The sequence below is a fragment of the Geotrypetes seraphini genome, chromosome 9, assembly GCF_902459505.1.
Source record: "Geotrypetes seraphini chromosome 9, aGeoSer1.1, whole genome shotgun sequence".
NCBI classification, from domain to species: Eukaryota; Metazoa; Chordata; class Amphibia; order Gymnophiona; family Dermophiidae; genus Geotrypetes; species Geotrypetes seraphini.
Genome location: NC_047092.1, coordinates 39978264 through 40000184, shown reverse-complemented (window position 1 = coordinate 40000184; position 21921 = coordinate 39978264). Strand labels below are relative to the sequence as shown.

The 21921-nt window shown below is 41.9% G+C and overlaps 1 protein-coding gene across 10 annotated transcripts in view; it reads right to left on the bottom strand.

Moving 5' to 3' along the window:
* TAFA5 (TAFA chemokine like family member 5) overlaps positions 1-21921 on the bottom strand; it is a 1062361-nt gene that overhangs the window by 482803 nt on the left and 557637 nt on the right. The gene's annotated exons all lie outside the window — the stretch shown is intronic.

Sequence of the window (21921 nt, the reverse complement as noted above, 5' to 3'; positions counted from 1 at the left end):
TCCTGCTGCCTTCTGTTCTTTTTCAGATTAGATGCATCCCATCTAAGCCCCATTTGAGCTCATGTCTGGCCGGCCACCACCCATTGTGAACCCAGATCCTGGTTCCTTTGCTACTCTGGGATCAGATATCCTCCAGAGTCAGGTCCAGTCTTTAGCTAAAGCCCTTTAAGAGTTCCACAAATGGGTCCTGGAAAGGGCCCCACTATCGATAGCTACACAAGTCCATGGGTATGTCCCTGTAAATACAGTATGGCTAAAACTTGGAAGTCAGACCCCCTGAAACTTAGGTGGATAGGTCCTTTTACTGTCCTAATTTCTTCTCTTACAGTTGTCAAAGGTGTCCGGACATGAAACTTGGTTCCACTACAACACGGATCTTCAGCTGAAGCTTTCTAAGACCTCAAAAGTTCTGAATATTTACCACTGTACTTATCAGGTGTTCTGAATATAATTCTTTATAAGTGTTTGAGTTTAATTGACTGCCTGTGGTTCACCACTGCCTTTAGCAAGTGTCTTGAGTATAACTGTTTGAAGTTTTCTAAGTTGTGCCTGAAAGAAAAATGAGTTTCCTATGTTAGTATATATATATCTGATATTTGTGTTGCCCTTACTTATGCTTCTTTCTTTTGTATTTCTTTCCTATTGTACTTAACAAGTGCAGCCCCTTTGCCTGATGTTTGTTTGCATGAAGGAGTTAAGTACAGAAAATGTCAAACATTTGAGGGTATTTTCTGTTTCCAACCAACTGGTGATGAAGTTTAAAAGTGGGCGGAAATCTGCATTTATAATGTTGAGGGTCCACTTATCAACTAGACTCTTATTGTAGACCCCACTCGCCCGGTGTCTTTGTATTGTGATACATGTGTGCTATTTGATGTTTCTCAAGGTCATGGTACTACCCCTAATTCAGTTTTGTGTGGCTCCCTAGATTGACAGCGTTATTATACCAAATGTGCTAAGTATATAGGTCTGTATAACCTGATGCCTTTAAGAACTGCCCCTATGAGGAAACCTTCACTAATGGTGGAGCCTGTCCTTTATGAGAAAGAATACCCCGTCTGCCTCCCTTACTATAGGTCCTAGCTCCGGCCCCTTGTGTACTACAGGCTACTGTAATCCCATGGTTTTCACTATCACTGACCCATATAACTGGAATGCCAATGTCCAAGTCCAGAAGGCCAGAGACTACATGGCATTGTATATTGATGGTAAAAGGTGAGACTCAGGTACTGATGTATATGTCCGAATTGTATCCCACTCATGTGCTCCTGTCTATCACTCTGTGGTGTTTCCCCAGTTTTATGAAATTATGAAAGTAGATACTAATATCCTGTAATCACTAGAAATCTGTTTATATAGTTTGCTGAAACTATAGGTCAGACTCTTAATGTTAGCAATTATTTTGTATGAGGAGGGACTGGTATGGGAGAACAGTGGCTATGGGAGGCAAAGCAGCTGGACATGTTAAACCTGACTTCACAGACCCTCACTTTTACGTCAGGTCCACGACCTTCACGATGGGCCTTGTGAACCTCCATTGTTGCTTCCCACTGTCTTCAGCGCCCTTCAGACACTGCTTAATGGAACTTCCTATGAATTATGGTCAGCTCCTGATAGTTGATATTGGCTCTGTGATCCGTTTGCCTACTCTTGGTTGCCTGCTTAATGGACTGGTACATGTGTGCTTTGCATGATCCGTCCCAGCTTCTTCCTGTTACCGCTGGCCGATGGTGAACACCTGGGAGCCCCTGTATTCAACACCAGAGGTCGCCAAAAGCGGTCTACTTCCACCAATTCTCTTAAAATAGGTGAATGGGGTGATGACTGGCCTGCAGAACGGATCATTGCTGCTTATGGACCTGCCACATGGGCCGAAGATGGCACCTGGGGCTATCGGACCCCAATCTATATGCTGAACTGCATTATTTGTCTACAAGCTATATTCAAACTGATAACTAATGAGACCACCTGAGCTTCGAATGCTAAAATGCACACTGCTATCTATCAGAACTGCCTAGCTCTAGACAGAAGGTAATGTCTGTGGTAAATTCAACCTCTCCAACTTCTGCCTTGAACTTGAGTAAAATGATCGAGGACGTTGTGGATCGTATCACCAAACTGGCTCATGTTCCCTGACGTGACCTTACTGCAGACTGGATCTCTGGTACCTTCAGCTCCTAGTTGCCCTCTGGTTCAGCATTGAAGATCATCTTGCTGGTTGCTGCCCTGTCTTCTCTGCTCCTTTGCTGCCTGCCCTGTATGGTCCCCATAGCCATAAAGCTGCTCCACTGAACTATGGACTCTGCTGTCAAACGTTCCACTGCTGCATTGGCCCTCTCCCAGTATCGTCCCTTACCCACTGGGAACCCCGACTTTCCTGACCCCTAACTTTATTTTGTCAGGCTTGGCTCCTTAGGTACGCCAGCCTGAAAGGGGGGAATGTAGGGTCATGAAATGGTTAACTGTTGTTTAAAATATTGCTCTGGTCTACATAGCTGAAAACAGTGTATAATCTATTGACTTCATCTGCCTAAAATGTATGTCCCTACCTTACCACATTGTAAGCTGAATAGATAAGAGTTTGAGCCATGATGTACCCTGCCCTTCTGTACATGTAGCCTTTAGACCTGTAAGATTTAGATAAGCAGAGAAATGAGCTAGTTTCCTATAGGACTATAAGTTGTATCCCTGAGCCTATCATAAGTGCTGGCTTAGGACCAATAATAATTGTAGAAAGTTATAGAAGTAACAAATGAAAATTGTAGTTTTTGCATATATTAGTTTGCGAAAAGGGCATAAAAGTCCGTGTATTTCCTGTTTCTGACACTCTAGTAGGCAGGCTATTAACTGCACTAGAGTCCCGGCATTCTGTGAATAAAACTTGTACTTTCTTCACGCCTCTGACATTGTGTGTCCAAGTGACCTTTCAGGCCTACTACTGAAGAATGCATGGAAGTATGTGAAACAGTACCTGCACAAGGTGAGCTGAATGAAGATATGGACATTAGCTGAATGAATCCTGCTTATTATTGGGTTTTTTTTTTCTCTTTCTTGGAGAAGGGATTCCTTTACCTTTTTTTGTTTGCCTTAATGCAAAGGAATAGTGCTGGAAACCTTTATTACTCTCACCTGAGAGCAATCATCTTGAACTGTGTTGTGTTTCATGGATGTTTTTTTTTCTCTTCTTTTTGGCTGGGTCTAATTGAAAGACTTTTCTGAATTAAGAAACTTATGCTGTACCATACACACTGTGTGAACTTAGCTAAGCAATACTTAATATAGCAGTGCTGATAAAGGAACCAGTGAAGGAGTGTTCGTGTTTGAAACTCACTCAAGCCTATTTTCTTCTCTCTTATGAGCCTCCTGATATCCTGAGAACAAGGCCTAAGCGGGACCTGGGTGTGGCATCCAACCAGGCTGAAGAAAGCCAATGCTTCACTGAATGCCAGCAGGCAGCCATTAGCCATATCTGCCTATTGTTTAGTGTTTGTTTCTCTTGTGCATTCCATATTTTCTGTTTTACCTTTTTTCTGTTTTGCTCTTTTTGAGACTGATTTTGTCTTGCTGGAAAACTTGTTTGATTTGCAAAGACTGCATAATAAAAGTCTACTTTTGTTTGAACAATTAAACCTTGCCTTAGTGACTTCTGTGAGATTTTCTGGGTGGTCTGTAAAAGTGCTTTGGCAAACCCTATTAGCCAGCACTGCCTGTAGGGCCTTCTCCCTATTGAGAGGCAGGCCTAGTATTGAGTGCCGCCTGGTGGTGGGTCACTGCAGTGTTCTTAGCGGAGACGGCCAGATGACAGTGTCGAAACTGCGAATGGGGAGGGGGAAGTGTAAGTCGGTAGTAGGTGCAGCTATGCTATCACAAGTCATGAGGGCTACTGTATTACAGACCTGCATACTAGCTATCACAGCCGGCCACTCTTCCATTTGCCCATGTCACATCCAACTCCCCCCCACTCCTGTGTTATGCAGTAAAAACGAGAGTTTTACCGCAGTGGCTGTTTTTTGTTTAGCAATAAACTAAACAAAACTTTAGGGCTCCTTTTACTAAGCTGGCGTTAGTTTTTGGCACATAGCGCGGGGTTAGCACCCGCGGCAATGCAGTGCGCGCTAAAAACGCTAGCGCACCTCAGTAAAAGGAGCCCTTAATGGTTATCGATTGATTAAATACAAAGAAGGGAACCATTCTTAGGAGTCAAAATGACACTGCATGTGATTACTCCTGTTTACATCACTGGCTTGAACCCATCCTCCCTACCATAACTAAAACTATTAATTTAATGTTTATTAATTTATTATTAGTTCCTCAGAACATAAGAATTGCCGCTGCTGGGTCAGACCAGTGGTCCATCGTGCCCAGCCGTCTGCTCATGCAGCGGCCCTCTGGTCAAAGACCAGTGCTCTAAATGAATCCAGCCTCACCTGCGTACGTTCCGGTTATATCTCCTTACTTAGGGCTCCTTTTATGAAGCCGCATTAGCGGCTTTAGCGCGCACGACTTTTAATCACGCGCTACCCCGTGCTAGCCGAAAAACTACCACCTGCTCAAGAGGAGGTGGTAGCGACTAGCACGTCCGGTGATTTAGTGCGCGCTATTACACGCGTTAAACCACTAACGCGGCTTTGTAAAAGGAACCCTTAATCTCCTTACCTAATCTTTTTTAAAAAAAATATTTAATCTTTAATCAATTTTAATTCATCAATTCAATTAGTAGATCTATAAATCTTAAAAGCCTTTTCAATTCATTAGTATTTCACGGTTGAGACTTATCATGAAAAGACCACACAGTTCATTTCAACACTCAAAACTGACAGAAAAATTGTGCTAGATTTTTAAAGTGCACCGGTGCTTCAAAATGCTTTATTAAAGTGCTTTTGTGCTGTAGAATGCTTCAATACATCTCATAATTTAGGGTACTTAGCTTGTGCTCTTTTAAAAACCAAGGCCGTTGCTTTATACTTTCAATCTTCTGACGTGGCCTGCGTTTCGCGGGATAAACTTACATCCCCGCTGCGTCAGGGATAAGACTTTCTAGCAACGCTTCTCTGGACTAACTGCACGTCCCTGCCGGTTCCGAGCAAACCCGTTTTAATTAATAATTAACAATTAAATAAAAATTACATGCAGTGTCATTTTGACTCCTAGGAATGGTTCCCTTCTTTGTTTTGTTTCTTTTTTAATTTCTTTATTCATTTTAAAGCAATGATTAAGTGCAGGATATAATACAATCATATAACTCTATAAAAACACTTAAATACATTTACAATTATAATTTATGACAAATAGAAATATCACCCCCCCTCCCAATTATATTCAAAAAATACAGACAAATTGAGAAATTGAAAAATACATTCTAACCCACCCTTGATGTGTATGACCAAAGGGCATAATCACTAATCACTCTGCAATATTTTGTCAATGACTACCCTTTATAACTCAGTGTGGATCCTTTCAGCACTATAATCTAGAACTCCCTGTTTTCTGTGTGGTAAAGCCCATATTAGCTTCTTAATGCAGACTAGTAAAAGGTCTCCTAAAAGGGGGGTAGTTATTAAAATCTGTGTTAAAGGGTAATAAAACTATTAGGTACCAAAGGATACATAGTAAAGAGAAGCAAAGCATGCAAAATAGCTCATTACTATGTCAATAGAATAACGTGGCTTGCAGTAAACACCAGTATCCATGTACAGCTGGCAGTATTTTTCCATCATGGGAGCGTTGAGACCCAGAACTGCAGCTCAAAGTTCCCGAGCTGCTTCTTAAATGGACCTCACTGAAATATCCCACCCCCCTCTCAAGTTTCCACTTTTGCTAATAACACCTCCCTCAGAAGGCCCCCAACTGAGGTCTTTCCTCTCAGATGTCTCCCCCATGAAATATCTCTTCCCTGAAAGCCCCTTCTTCCCCCAATTCCCTTCCAACCAACCCCACCCTGGAAGATTACTACAACTTTAACTGCCTCTTAATAATTAGTCCCTTAAGTTGTTTATTCATCTAGAAGTTGTCCCTGGTCTAGAAAACCATGCAATTCAATACCATTTTCTTCAAACATGCTCTATCACAGGGGTGTCAAAGTCCCTCCTCGAGGGCCGCAATCCAGTCGGGTTTTCAGGATTTCACCAATGAATAAGGTGATCATACGTCCCGTTTTCAACGGGACAGTCCCATTTTCGGACCGACCGTCCTGTTGTCCCGATCCACTGCTTTGGGACACCGAAATGTCCTATTTTCAGGGACAGCGTCCCAAAGCTGTGCGCCGGGACACCAGGACTAGCGATCACTTTCCCTTCCTGCCACGCTGATTCAAAGCCTGGTACGCCGCCGCTGCTTCTTAACTTCTTCTCAACGTCAAAATTGACGTCGGGAAGAAGGCAGGAAGCAGCGACGGCGGGCTGGGGATTGAAGCGGTGCGGCAGGCTGGCAGGCAGTGGCGGTACATGGACGGACGGACGGGCGGGGGAGTTGAATCCACGGGGGGGTTTGAATCAGGCACTGGAGGGAGGGAGGGAAAGAGATAGGCAGGCTGGCTTTGGGGGAGGGGGTGGGACAAAGGCTGGAAGGCAAGACATAGGAAGGAGGCACTGGGGGCACTAAGAACACAGGACAGAGGCACTGGGGGCACTAAGGACATGGGAAGGAGGCACTGGGGGCACTAATGACACAGGACAGAAGCACTGGGGCACTAAGGACATGGGAAGGAGGCACTGGGGGCACTAAGGACATAGGAAGGAGGGAGGGAATAGAAAGGCACAATTGTTGGGCCTGAGTGCAGAAAAATAGAAATGAAAGAAAGAATACACAGACAGAAGGAAATGCAACCAGAGACTCATGAAATCACCAGGCAGCAAAGGTAGGAAAAATGAATTTGTTTTCAATTTAGTGATCAAATCGTGTCAGTTTTGAGAATTTATATCTGCTGTCTATATTTTGCATTATATTTGTCTATTTTTCTATAGTTACTGAGGTGACATTGCATTTTTAAAGTCATTTGCCTTGACATCTTTGAAAACCCCCCAAATATAAATGATAATTAACATTTTCTCTGCGTATAGTGTGCTTTGTAGTTTTTTAAAAAAATTTATGGTTACCATTATGAATTAATAAGATATGTGTACATGAAAAATGAATGGAAGAAATTGGGGGCAGGATTGGGGGCGGGGCTAGGGTGGTGCTAGGGTGGTATTGGGGCGGGGCTGACAATTAATAGATGTCCCCTTTTGATGAAAAAAATAAATGCTCACTTTACCAATGAATAAGCATGAGATCTATTTGCATGCACTGCTTTCATTGTATGCTAATAGATCTCATGCATATTCATTGGGGAAATCCTGAAAACCCGACTGGATTGCAGCCCTCAAAGAGGGACTTTGACACCCCTGTTCTATCATATCAATACACTGTATTCGTCACAGGCTTAGCTCAGTTCACTTGATGCATTCCAGCTCTAGCACAAGTCATGTATTATTATCTGTATTAATAGTCCGTATCCTAGTAAAGAAGAGGTATGGTCATTGTGAATTCGCAGACATAATGGCATCTAGACGGGGTAAACTACTGTTTCTTATTACCACAACCCATTAGCTCCAGAATCAGTGCAACAACAGACACTGGGACTGATGTTGAAACCTGAATAAAGGTTACATTTTCTTCTTACATTTATTTTCCTATTTTTATTATTTATTTTAATTATATGTCATATTTACAGTTGTATTTAAGGCCTTCTTTAAAAATGTGACTAATTTGACCAGCTATTGAGATTTTATTTATATTTCTTTTCTTTTTAATTTCCCTACGTTCTGATTCTCTTCCTACTCTCATTTTTTTCTCTTTCTTTTAAATCAACCTTAATATTGCCTACTCTTTTTTCTCTCGGTGCTCTAGAAACAGGGACGAAGTGTGAGATAATAAAATTTGCGGACGATACAAAAATATTTAGTGGAGCTGGAACTAAAGAGGAATGCGAAGAATTGCAAAGGGACTTGAACAAACTGGGGGAATGGGTGGCGAGATGGCAGATGAAGTTCAACGTTGAGAAATGTAAAGTATTGCATGTGGGAAGCAGAAACCCAAGGTACAACTATACGATGGGAGGGATGTTATTGAATGAGAGTACCCAAGAAAGGGACTTGGGGGTAATGGTGGACATGACAATGAAGCCGACGGCACAGTGCGCAGCGGCCGCTAAAAAAGCAAATAGAATGCTAGGTATAATCAAGAAGGGTATTACAACCAGGACAAAAGAAGTTATCCTGCCATTGTATCGGGCGATGGTGCGCCCGCATCTGGAATACTGCGTCCAATATTGGTCGCCGTACCTTAAGAAGGATATGGCGTTACTCGAGAGGGTTCAGAGGAGAGCGACACGTCTGATAAAAGGGATGGAAAACCTTTCATACGCTGAGAGATTGGAGAAACTGGGTCTCTTTTCCCTGGAGAAGAGGAGACTTAGAGGGGATATGATAGAGACTTATAAGATCATGAAGGGCATAGAGAGAGTAGAGAGGGGCAGAATCTTCAAACTTTCAAAAAATATAAGAACAAGAGGGCACTCGGAAAAGTTGAAAGGGGACAGATTCAAAACGAATGCTAGGAAGTTCTTCTTTACCCAACGAGTGGTGGACAACTGGAATGCGCTTCCAGAGGGCGTAATAGGGCAGAGTACAGTACTGGGGTTTAAGAAAGGATTGGACAATTTCCTGCTGGAAAAGGGGATAGAAGGGTATAAATAGAGGATTACTGCACAGGTCCTGGACCTGTTGGGCCACCGCGTGAGCGGACTTCATGATGGACCTCAGGTCTGACCCAGGAGAGGCATTGCTTATGTTCTTATGTTCTTATTTGTACATAGTTCTCATCATTTCCTTCCAGGTACCTTAGCATAGATTGTGATCCCTATCTGGGACAGACAGGGAGATTCTGTGTGCCGTACTCCCACATGGTTTAACCAATTTCAATGTTAATAATTTCTCCCTGTTGTATTCTTCTGTTCACAGCCCTGAACCGAAAGGCATATGTGTGATATATAAATAAAGAATTATGTTACAGCATACTTTCTTTTCACAAATAAAATAACACATGCATTTTTGAAAAATAGCTCACACCTTTTACTAAGGTGTGCTAACCAATTTAGCACATGCTAACTGATTTAGCGCATTCTAATCAATTTAGCGCATGCCAAAGATATGCACGCGCTAAGGGGTCCTTTTACTAAGGTGCGCTAGGCTGAACGCAGACTAAACGTTAACGTGTCCATTATAGTTTATAGACGCATTAGCGTTTTGCATGCGCTAAAACGGCTAGCGCGCCTTAATAAAAGGACCCCTAAATGCTAAGGTGCTCATAGAATATATGCCTTAGCATTTAGTGCGCGCCAAATCAGTTAGCACGCCTTAGTAAAAGGACCCCATTATTTGCAGTTTGTACATGTGTTAGGCTCCTTAGGTGTTCACAAATTCTCCCCCCCCCCCCCCTTTTTACTAAGCCATGGACCCACAGCGCTTTATGCTCTGACGCTGATCTGACACTCGTACAATTCTATGAGTATTGAAGCATTTAGCGCTCTGGGCTGCCGTAGAAATCTCTACTACAGCTTAGTTAAAAAAAAATTTTAAAAAAGAGGGGGGTGTAAAAATCATCTAATAGGCTCTAATATCATACAAAATTAGGGAAAATAGCTATTTTATTTTAGTTGTACTGTACTTTTTTTTTTTCTTTTATCTTTTGCAAAAAAAAAAAAAGTCCATGATTGCCACAAAGCCAATTTACATTTTACTGCTATGAACTAACACAGTGAAAGTATTCCCTTGGTATGAATCCATTTTTCAAGGGAACATGCAGCTTATTCATTGGACCCACTGTTGGATAATGCGCCAAAAGAAGCTAAAGTTCAGTCCTCAAAAGTTGCAAATAGGTCAGATTTTCCCTATCTATTTAAGGGAAGAACGCAATTTGGACAGATTTAAGAGCAAATTCAAAAGCTTTCTTTTTAAGGATGCATTTGATAATTAGAAAGCCTGATTAGGAGCCTCACTTCATAACTTCTCTGAAGTACATTGATCTCTCCCTTCCTATTGCTTTTTCTCCATAAGTGTCTTATTTACTATCAACAACTTGTATTTCTCTTCCCATTCTTTCTATTTTTTTTTGTAAATCTTTATTCATTTTTTAAAAAAACTTACAATAAGTGTAACACAAATACAATCATTTTATACTTTAACATTACTTATTATATCTTCAAATTATAGCTATCATCAAATATCCCCCCTCCCTTATATCCAATAATTAATCATAAACAAAAGAAATCCCAAAATATTTCCACCCCCCACCCCACCCCGGATGTGTATGAACAAAAGGAATTAATATTTATTCTATGCAATAATTTTAATCTTTACAATATCTTGTTAATGGCTCCCAAATAATCTGAAATTTTTTTCCCATTCTTTCCTTTTGTTTTAATATGTTTGTAAGGTTAGTCCTTAATATGTTTTGTAAGATTTAGGGCTCCTTTTACGAAGCCGCGGTAGCGGCTTCAGCGCGTGTGATGTTTCATCACGCGCTAACCCCCATGCTAGCCTAAAAACTACCGCTTGCTCAAGAGGAGGCGGTAGCAGCTAGCATGGCCGGCGGTTTAGCGCAATCCTGAAAATTTAAGGGATGGAAGCACGCATAAAGTTTAAATTTGCCTGCTTCTGCTTTAAAGCGCTAAACGGACTTGCCTCTAAATACATAATTGACCTTTTCTCCTACTCTACCAACAGACACAAGAGAAGCTCTCATTCCTACTTTGTTTCCCCCCCAGTTAGAGGTTGTAAACTGAAAAAACACCATGAACATCTTCTTTCACATCAAGCAGCATTGTGGGGTAAAGACCTAGATCAACTGCTTTCGCCCACTACTTATGAGGAATTCAGAAAACGTCTAAAAACTCAACTGTTCCTAAAGTATCTAGACAACTGACCCACTCATCTTCTTTCTCCTCCATAGTGATTTTTCTGTCCTATTAATCTCTTTCTCCTCAACAACGCATTTCTGGTCCTATTAACTCTCCTCTTCTCCCCTCTTAAATTCAATCAGTTTGTACCTCGCTTAATCTATTGTAAACCACATAGAACTTAACGGTATTGCGGTATATGAACTGTTATTATTATTATAATGGGGTTCCCATGATCATCTTATTTCAATTCTAGAATACTAATTATTAAAAAGATGCAGATTCCTTTATTTTCAATATTTTACACTTTATTTTTACAGTTTTAGATTGCAATTTTATAGTTATTTCAATATTGCTCATAACGCATGCACACAATATGCAGAAGGCTTTCACGTCCTTTATCACATGTGATAATGTGCTCGTATCAACACAATGGTTGTCATACTGAAAATTAAAACTTGCTTAATAAAAACTTAAGAACCTCAAAGCATCTGCTTCAGAGATGCTGACGGTTCCATATAAAGTCATTTCAGAAGCAAAAGCTCTTCCTTCTATAGCAACTGTAAATCACAGATGATGAGGGCAAGGGTGGGAGAAAGCTTTAACTAAGATTCCAGGGCTCTTTATTGTAACTGACAACAATGCTTGAAGAACCCAAAGGTTATTCTGTCAATATTACCAAAAGAAGATGGAATGTATTTGCATAATTCTGTCATTCGTTTTTCCTCTTTTAAATTTTGTCAAGTTATTTTGGAGCATAATAAGGTAAAGGATGAATAAAAATGTCAGTTTTGCCATACTAATGTTCTTTTCTACAAACCGCGGGCATTTTATATATATATTTAATGACTCATTCAATTTTAACTAATGAAATAATAATTTTTATACTTTGTATTTATTAATATTATAGAATAACAAGCAAGCTCACACAATCGCTGAAACTGGAAACATCTGCGAAAGAAACATAACTCAATGCAATCCCATAAGCAAACAAAATCATTATACAGGGTGTCCAAAAAAACACTTGATTTTAAATGGTTACTAAATCAAAACTTATTGGAATATATTTATAAATAAGATGACAGCAAATACAAGTTCCAAAAAGTACGGTTAGCAATATCTTACACAATCGCTTGCACTTTCACCTTTATAAGCTGCAATTGGTGCAGAAGTTACAACCTTCAGACAATGCAACGCAACAAGTGGCCCTAGAGATCACCAGATATTACTGTTTGTGACTTTTTCCTTTGGGAGACGTGAAAGACAGAGCGTGCGTACCTCCACTACCCACAACTATGGATGATCTGCAGGAATGCATCACTGAAGCTATAATAGCAATCACGCCGGATATGCTTCGGAGAGCCTGGTACAAGCTCGATTATCGCATAGATGTTTGCCGAGTAACAGGTGGGGCGCATATCGAGTGTATGTAATCAACAGATATCATATGAAACTTTGAGTTTATGAAACTGTAGCCTCAAAGGTGAAAGAATATTCCAATAAATTTTGGTTTTATAACCATTTAAAATCAAGGAGTGTTTTTGTGGGCACCCTGTATATTAAGCAACTTCATTAGCCCACAATATAGAGGGCAAATACACTTACAAAAGAACATATCGGAGGATACCAAAGAAAGAAAACATCAAAATGTCAAAATAAAAACATACAAATAGCAATACTGGGTCAGACCAATGGTCAATCTAGCCCAGTATCCTGCTTCCAACAGTGGCCCATCAAGATCACAAGAATCTGGAAGAATCTCAAAGGGTAGAAGATCCCATAATACTGATCCCAGAGATAGGTAATGGCTTTCCTCATGTCTATCTTAATAGCAAATTATGGACTTTCCTCCAAAAACTTGCCCAATTCTTTTTTTAAACCCAGATACACTAGCCACTGTTACTATTTCCTCCGCTAATGAGTTCCAGCACTTTATTTATGGAGTGAAGAAAATAGCATAACAACATAGTAAAATGACAGCAGATAAAAGACCTGAATGGTCTCCAGAGGTAGGCAATTCCGGTCCTCGAGAGCCGGAGCCAGGTCAGGTTTTCAGGATATCCGCAATAAATATGAACGAGACAGATTTGCATCTCAAGGAGGCAGTGCATGCAAATCCATCTCATACATATTCATTGTGGATATTCTGAAAACCTGACCTGGCTCCGGCTCTCGAGGACCGGAATTGCCTACCTCTGGTCTATCCAGTCTGTTCAATGGGTACACGCATTCAGCTACATTTTAGAAGCTGGCGATTGTACAGATCCATAAAAAAAAGTGTATAATTATACAGTGCCTTTGACAAAGAAGGTTGAGAGATATACATCAGATACATAACATTAGCATTCGCATTCTGTCATCCGCTACTGACAGCTTCACCCTTCAACTAATAATCACACCACTCCATTTTATTGGAATAAATATAAACATTTGGCTGCAGCTTTATTATCTATCCTGATATTATCTCCACTTACAATACAATCCATGTCTAAAACCAACTAACTCCCAATGCAAATTTCACACATACCCCGGAGAGCTAGTCGGTGTTGAAACAAGCCCCCGTTAAATCTTTAAACTCTATAGCAGGGGTCTCCAAAGTCCCTCCTCGAGGGCCGAATCCAGTCAGGTTTTCGGGATTTCCCCAATGAATATGCATAAGATCTATGTGCATGTACTGCTTTCAATGCATATTCATTGGGGAAATCCCGAAAACCTGACTGGATTCGGCCCTCAAGGAGGGACTTTGGAGACCCCTGCTCTATAGCATCCTCCAGACATGACCTACGGTAATGACAAGTCATGCTTCCCTTTGCAGCAGTGCCGCCTACGAGCATTACTTTTATTTATTTATTAACTGCTGATCTCCCAGCTCCAACTGGGCCAATATCCCTTTTTCCGCCCGCAAAAAGCTGTGATCACCTCCACCCAGCACAAAAAAATGCAATCAACCCTCCCAAATCCACATAAAACCCAGACCCTCCCCCCTTCCAACAATGACACAAAACAGACACTACCACATACGGGAGGGAGGGAGGAATATTTTTTGCCCTGAAGAGACTACTCTACTCTTCCCCTTGCCTCACAGAACTCCCTCCAACCCGCCACAAACATCCAACCAATCCCACCACTGCTCCACCTCCTATCTTCTCAAAACCTTCCCAATCCCTTTCCTTCTTACAATCTCTATTAACCCTTTCTTACCTCCTTTTCTACACTTGCCAATCCTTATTCTCCAGCCTCTTGTCATCACCTAATCTATTTGCCACACACCATGCGTCCCCCCCTTCTCTCACCCCACCCATCCAATAATTATTACCAGCAGATGACCTCAGCTCAGCTGTTATACCACACCAGATGAATCTGGTGTTCTTCTATATTCATCATCTCCACAGACACTGACACTTATCTTGAAGACCCCTGATGCAGGCCTGTTGGCCGAAACACATACATGTCAGGTTGCCTTGAGATAATAAACATTGCTAGCACCATCTTCACCAGTTTTCTTTCTTGTTTTATCCAGTCTGCCCAACATTATAAATTCATGATTAAATTAAATTGCTTTTTTTTCTTTTATATTTCTGAGGTCATAAACCGTAGAAGTCTGCCCAGTACTGTCCTTAAGATCCAACTAATGGAATTTCCATTGAAGCTCACTCCAGCCTATCTAAACCATCTCAAAATTATTGGAGTTCCTGCTAAAGCCCTCTCCAGTCCTTCCTAAATGGAATTGCCATATATGGGACACAGACCCTGCAAATCTGCCCTGTACTGAACTTTGTTCTTCAATTTATACCCTACATTTTCTGATTAGAGATGTTCATGCTATGCTTTATTGAATTCCATCACTATTTCCCTCTCCATAACCTCCCTCAGGAGGGCATTCCAGGCATCAATCACACGGTACATGAAAAATAATTTCCTAATATTACTCTTAATTGTACTACCCCACAATCTAATTTTATGCCCTCTAGTTTTACCATTTTCCCTTCTCTGGAAAAGATTTGGTTCTGTATTAACACCTTTTAAGTATTTAAACATCTGTATCATATCTCCCCTGTCTCTCCTGTCCTCTACATATTCAGGTCTTCCAGTCTCTTCTCATACATCTTTTGGTGCAAATTCCCTATCATTTTTGTCACCTTTCTCTGGACTGCTTCAAGGTGGATTGGAAGCAGAACATGGTAGAGCAGGGACGGAACAGGGCGGGGCCATGTGTCCATGTGCTTGAAACGTCCAAATCTCAATTCTACAAAGACAGAAACGGGACATCCAAAATTGCAGTAAGTCGAAATAGCAAAGAGGCATGTTGTGGGAGTGTTTTTGGGTGAGCCTAGGGAGGGCCCAAAATCAGGGCTTCCAATGGTGATTAGCAAACAGGAAGAAATGTCCAAGTCTAAAAAGAAAGAAGTCCTAAGTTAGACCTGTTTCAGTCACGTCAAGGGTACAAAAAAGGCACCCTGACTGAACAACTAACCAGTGGAGGGATTAAAGCGTGACACCTCCTTAATCCCCTAGTGGTTGATGTCTCCCGCCCTCTCCCCTGAAAGTGAAACTGAAAGGGGATACCAGACTCTATGACAGGGGTGTCAAAGTCCCTCCTCGAGGGCTGCAATCCAGACGGGTTTTCAGGATTTCCCCAATGAATATGCATGAGATCTATTAGCATACAATGAAAGCAGTGCATGCAAATAGATCTTGTGCATAGTCATTGGAGGAATCCTGAAAACCTCACTGGACTGCGGCCATCGAGGAGGGACTTTGACACCCCTGCTCTATGATAACCTTAGGCATTATCAGCATTCTTAGCAAAGGCAAGTTCAAGTTACAAGAGTAGCCTAGTGGTTAATGCAATGGGCTTTAGTCCAAGGGACCCAAGTTCAAATCTTGTGTTAACTATTTTTTTGTTGGTGTGAGTCTTCCAGAAACAGAAACATACCCAGGCAGTCCGTTTTACAGGTTATTCACAAAGAACATGCATGATAACAATTTGCATAAAATGAAGGCAGTGCATGCCAATTGCTGTCATGGAAATTCATTATGGATGGCCTGGAAACGTGATTGGCTGGGTGTATCCTGAGGACTGGGCCGAGAAACCCCTGTGGTAACACCATTAGCATGCACTGTTAATAGATGATCCTTAATAAATAGAAATGTTTTTTTCTATAATAATTGTTGATATTTGTATGCAGATTTATACATATAAATCTTCATTTTTATGCTTATCAATGGTGCTTCAGAACTTTAAAATTCACTCTTTAATTTCTGGTTTCAGTCTGGCTGCAGAGTGCCCAAACCCATCAATGTAGGACATCTGGATTTATCCAGATATGTCCTCTTTTTAGAGGACTGTCCAGGCGGCTCTTCAAAACCCGGCACTTTGTCTGGTTTTGGAAAAGCTTTGAGCTCCGGGCCGCGTCTGGATGGTATCTGCACATGCGCGGATTCAATGTGGTGATGACACGCGCATGCTCGGAGGTCCTTCAAACTTGGCTCCGAGCTCGAGAAGAGGTTGGGGGGGGAGGGCTGGGGCAGAATGGGGCAAGATTTGGATGGAACAGAGTAGGGCTGGATGGAACTAGGTAGGGCAGGGGTGGGGCCAGCCAGATTTTACTATTGTAACCACTTCTCTTCTGAGTGGCTTCTTGTCATTGTAACCACTTCTCTTCTGAGTGGCTTTTTTACAATTCTGTTTAACATTTCAACTGCCCATTCTCATATCCCCTTTCATTTGCAAATGACTTCTGACTACTATGTTTCAGACTGAGCATATATAAGAGTTTAGTAGTAGGCAGAATTGAACTAACACACACTTCTAACCAATGGCGTAACAAGGGTACGAGGTGCCCAGGGCAGTGGCATCCTCCTCTCTACCCCCCTCCTTCTGTGCCAAGCCCCCTGTGCCTTTCTCTCTGCCCTCAACCCCCGCTCCATCTACACAACACCCCGCACCCTGCTCCTTCCATGCCCCCACGCAACACTCACACCCTCCCTTCCCACCCCTTTACCTCTTTATATCTTTGCCATTGCGAGCAGCTTCTCCAGACTGCTGCTAGCTTTCCCTCTGACATCACTTCCTGGCCCTGCAACCCGGAAGTGATTTTAGAGGGAGCCAGGCCTGCACAAGCATCAGGCTAGAATAGTTGCTCACGCTGGTGAAGATTTTAAAGAGGTATGAGGGGGGCAGGGAAGGGAAGGCATAAGCGTGGCGTGGGGAGGAGGGGGCAGAGAGGTGCAGGCTCCCTCTCTGAGACCGCCTGAGGCAGTCTGCCCTCTCCCCTTTACTAAGCCACTGCTTCTAACACCTTCAAACAGTATTTTTCTACCTCTTTAGGCAAGTAGTATTGAATGAACAGGAAAGCTCAAAAATCATATATTATAGTGCCACTGTTGATCTTCAAGGGCCTCCATCTACCTTAACATGAGTCCTTGAGATATCCTTAAAAGTGACACTCATACGTCTCAGGGAATTAACCTGCTGCTCCACTGTGACATTAATGATTTTGCACTCTATAATAATTTCTCAAAGCAAACTTCACTAGTTCTTTAACACTATTAGTCACTGACCTTTCCAGCCTAGCATTCCAGATAGCTTCTAATACTGTGATCTCAATCTCAAACCCTTTGCAGGGCCACATTTTGGATTTGTAGGTGCTTGGAGGGCCTCTGAAAAAATAGTTGATTTGTTATTAAAGAAATGACAATTTTGCATTATAGTGTTTAAAGCTTTCCTTGCATTATAGTGTTTAAAGCTTTCCTTTTGGCTAAGTCTTAATAATAATATTGTAATTTATAGCTAAAGAGACAAATGATCAAGAAACTGTTTTATTTTACTTTTGTGATTATGATAAACATACTGAGGGCCTCAAAATAGTACACGGCGGGCCGCATGTGGCCCCCGGGCCGCAAGTTTGAGACCACTGTTCTAATACAATCTCTTCAGGTTTTATCAGGGCTGACTCATGATCGTCAACAGCCTTAAGGGGCTAATTGCCATACTAATGCCTGCTCAGTGGAAGGAGTAACTTTGTGTATGAATGTGTCAGTAATCGTCAATCATGCATATGCTCCACCCATTCTCTGCTCCTACATACATCAAAGCATGTGCCATATTTAATAAGCAACCACTTTCTCACCTGTATATTTTTAAGCATACTTTTTGAAGGTCCAAAAGCATCTTTTTCTTAAGAGACATTTTGGTAGAATAAAAGCAGTATAAGATAGCATGATAAGGTCCCAGACATTAATAGCAGATTAGTTATATCATTTTTATTCCTTTCTTTTTAGTGGGTGGACTAAGAACAAGGAGAAGCTACAACAATTTCTAGACGTGAATGTTTCTCAAGAGGCAGATATCACACATCCAGACACCGGCACAGATGGAAGACTGAAGGGCTGTGTGAGGGAGCGGCTAAATGAGAATTCTGAGCATGCTCAGGATAAGGGCAGAACCGGCCCAAATATTATTTGTGGTTTTTCCATATTCGCGGGCTGGCTCTGCCCCTAACCCCCGCAAATACGGAGGGGGAAGTGTATATCAATTAAAGACCGATAAATAAAAAAAATAAGCTGATACCTTTTTTTAAGACTAGCTTAATACCATTCTACATTATTAAAAAAAATATTTTTTAATCCCCCACAACTTTGATGGTTTAAATCCTAGAACATGAGTCGAAATGCATGGTAAATTCACTGTTTGTAATCACGTGTTCTTCCCTAAATTATCAATTCTAAAGGGATTAAATATGTGAAATGACAGTATATGCATCTGTATTACAGAATGTTAAGCCTCAGTGCACTCCTCTGAAATATAATGGCATGCAACTAGAATTAAATATTCTGGAAGCGACTAAGGCAGAGCTGAACTAATAGAATCACTAGAAGCCCTATTTTAAGAATGGATTTTTCTTTCCTATCTGTATCAAAACCTTAAAACCCACAGAGCCTTTGATGATCCCATCTCTGGTTTTCTCTAGTACTCCCAGTCTGCAACAATGATTTTCCCTTTTTATCACATTGCACACTTGCTGCTGACCTATCTTGGAAGGAGATGTTTCCTGCACAATTAAACATAGGTTCTAAGAGGAAAATACAGAAGGAATGATGCCCGCATCTGACCATGCATAAAAACTAGTGCAGGATAAGTGTGAAAAAGGCTGATTATGAAACAAAGCAAAAATTCCATGGCAACCAGGTCGTATAAAAATAAAGAAAAGATACTAGCTCCTCATGTGGTTTATTTATTCACTCCATTTAGAAACAAAGATAGAAACATAGAAGATGACGGCAGAAAAGGGCTACAGCCCATCAAGTCTGCCCACTCTGCTTACCCACCCCCTGTCTATGCCCTAATGACCCAATTTCCTTATCTTGACCCTCGTAGGGATCCCACATGGGTATCCCATTTATTCTTAAAGTCTGGCACATAGCATTAAAATCAACAGGAAATCCAACAAAATTTTCAATGTGGGAATAATATATTTAAATTCATGCATGGCAAGAAAAAAACTCATTATCAATCATTAGTATTAATTACAGAGCATTTCCAGAGATTTCTTGTCTTGATTGGTTGCATTTCAATGCAGTGTTTCTTGTTTTGTTTTTATGGTTTTTTTCTTTTTTAAGCTTTCTTTCCCCCCCCCCCTCCCCCCCCCACTGGCAGCACCAAACATGCAGACAATTATGCGCCTCACAAGTGAGAAAAATCACTCAATGTCTGTTGCATGACTTTGAAAAACAGGGAAATCAGAAGGCCAAATTGCGCAGTTAAAAGCAATTGCTGCTTAATAATGTTTTGCCAAAGTAGGTTGTCAAACAAAAGCTGAACAGATAACTAGAACTGTGAAAAATTAGAATCTTCTGGCAACGGAACCCTTAGTTAGACAGAACTAAGCCTGTTTACAGAGGAAGCCTTATCATTTAAAAAAAAAAATAAGCCAAATGATCAAATCTAGCTGAAATAATACTCTCTTAAGCATTTGACAAGGAGAAGCAATACGTAGGACTAGTATACAAAACAAAATATTTGCTCAAATTGGGCAGGCGGTACCTTGGCACGCTTTCATCCCAAATACAATATCAACACACAACAAAACGTCTAAGAAGATGAGTGGACTTATTTTGCCCACTGAGTTGTACTACTTACATATGGTAAACACAGTTTACAGTATCTTGCAATTACATACATAAATCCATGTAAATAGGGTTACTAGATTTTACGTCAGTAAAATCTGGACCCCCTAGACCCGCCTCCAGGCCATCCAGGCCAGTTCCACCCAGCTTCGTCCCCGCTTCCTGTTCGTCGGGCAGGAAGAGGCATCTGTGCATGCGCGGAAGCCCCCTCCCGACGCAATTTCTTTTCAAAACCCAAAGATTTGAAAAGCTGTCTGGGGAAATCCAGACGTACGGTAATCCTACTTGTATAGATTCTATCTAGATCACTTCAGAGCAGATTTGGCACTTGCCAACTCCACCCTTGACTCCGCCTCTTAGACTTCCCCTCATTCCTAACTGCAGCTACCCATCCCCCTCTAATCCCCTTCGCTACCTCCCATGTTCTTAGTCCTGTTTTAACCTGCTTAGACCTACTTAAGACCCAGCCCCATCTTTCCTACCTGCCTCCCTTCTCTCTCTCCCTCAAAACCCTATCCCCAGTTAAGTGCCAGACCGCTGCGCGTTTGTGTTTCTGACTTTCCTATGCGGCAAGGTCAGTTTCTGTTTAAACACTGAAAAATGTCCAGCCTCTTGTAGAGAACTAACTTGGTGTGAAATTCTATTAACATACAAGAAGAAAAGAGCTTGTCACAGGAATTTGTTAATTATATCATTCTGAAAAATGAATGATTTACCAGTGAAAGGAAACCAAAGTATGTTAGGAAATTAAATAAGTGAGAAAAACAGTCTTATAGAGAACTAGTGTTTAAGCCCGTTACATTAACGGGTGCTAGAATATATGCCTGTCTGTCTTTCTTTATTTATGTCTCTCTCCCTGCTCCTATCTCTTTCTTCCTTTCTTTCTGTCTCTCTCCCTCCTGCTATTTTTCTCTCTCTCTCCCTGGCACCCTTTGTCTGTCTGTCTTTCTTTCTGTCTGTCTCTCTGGTCCCCTGTCTGTCTTTATTTCTGTCTGTCTCTCTCCCTGGCCTCCTTTGTCTGTCTGTATTTCTTTCTGTCTCTCTCCCCCCCCCCCCACACACACACACTTTCCTTTGCAGAAGCAGCAGCAGTATTCCCCTTCCCCTCCAGATCCCTGTGAAGTAGTAGCAGCATTTCCCCCCCCCCACATTCCCTTCTCTCCCCCCCCCCACTTTCCTTTGCAGAAGCAGCAGTGATATTTCCCTTCCCCTCCAGATCCCTGTGAAGTAGTAGCAGCATTTTCCCCCACCCCCCCCCACATTCCCTTCTCCCCCCCCCCACTTTCCTTTGCAGAAGCAGCAGCGGTATTTCCCTTCCCCTCCAGGTCCCCTTGCTGCCACAAATGCAGGACTCTACTTTTTGGCGATCGTGGTGGCTGATCCTCCTCTAAAGAGCAGCCTGCGATGGTGGCCGGCTTTAGCGAACCTCGCAGGCCGCTCTCCAACTCGGTAACACGTTACTTCTGACGCAATCTCGTGCCACCATCACAGGCTGCTCTGAAGAGGAGGATCAGCAGCAGTGGTGGCGGCGGCGGCAGCAGCAGCGACGAGTGATGGCGGGAGGTGTGTTCCCTGCCGAGGACGCGGGCAGGGAGAGAGCTTGCCTGGCTTCCATGGTGAGTGAGGGCGGGAGGAGGGGAGTGGCCAGAATGTTCTCTGTCGCCGGGTTGGTGGCCACGGATCACACACCACAGCGACAGGGAACATGAAATCCTAAGTGTGCATGTGCGCTTAGGCTTTTATTATATAGGATGGGAATATAAGCTTATTGGTTATCGTTACTATATTACAAATGTGAAAACTCACAAAGGCGTGGGATGAACATAGAGGATCTCTAATTAGAAAATGGACGGTAT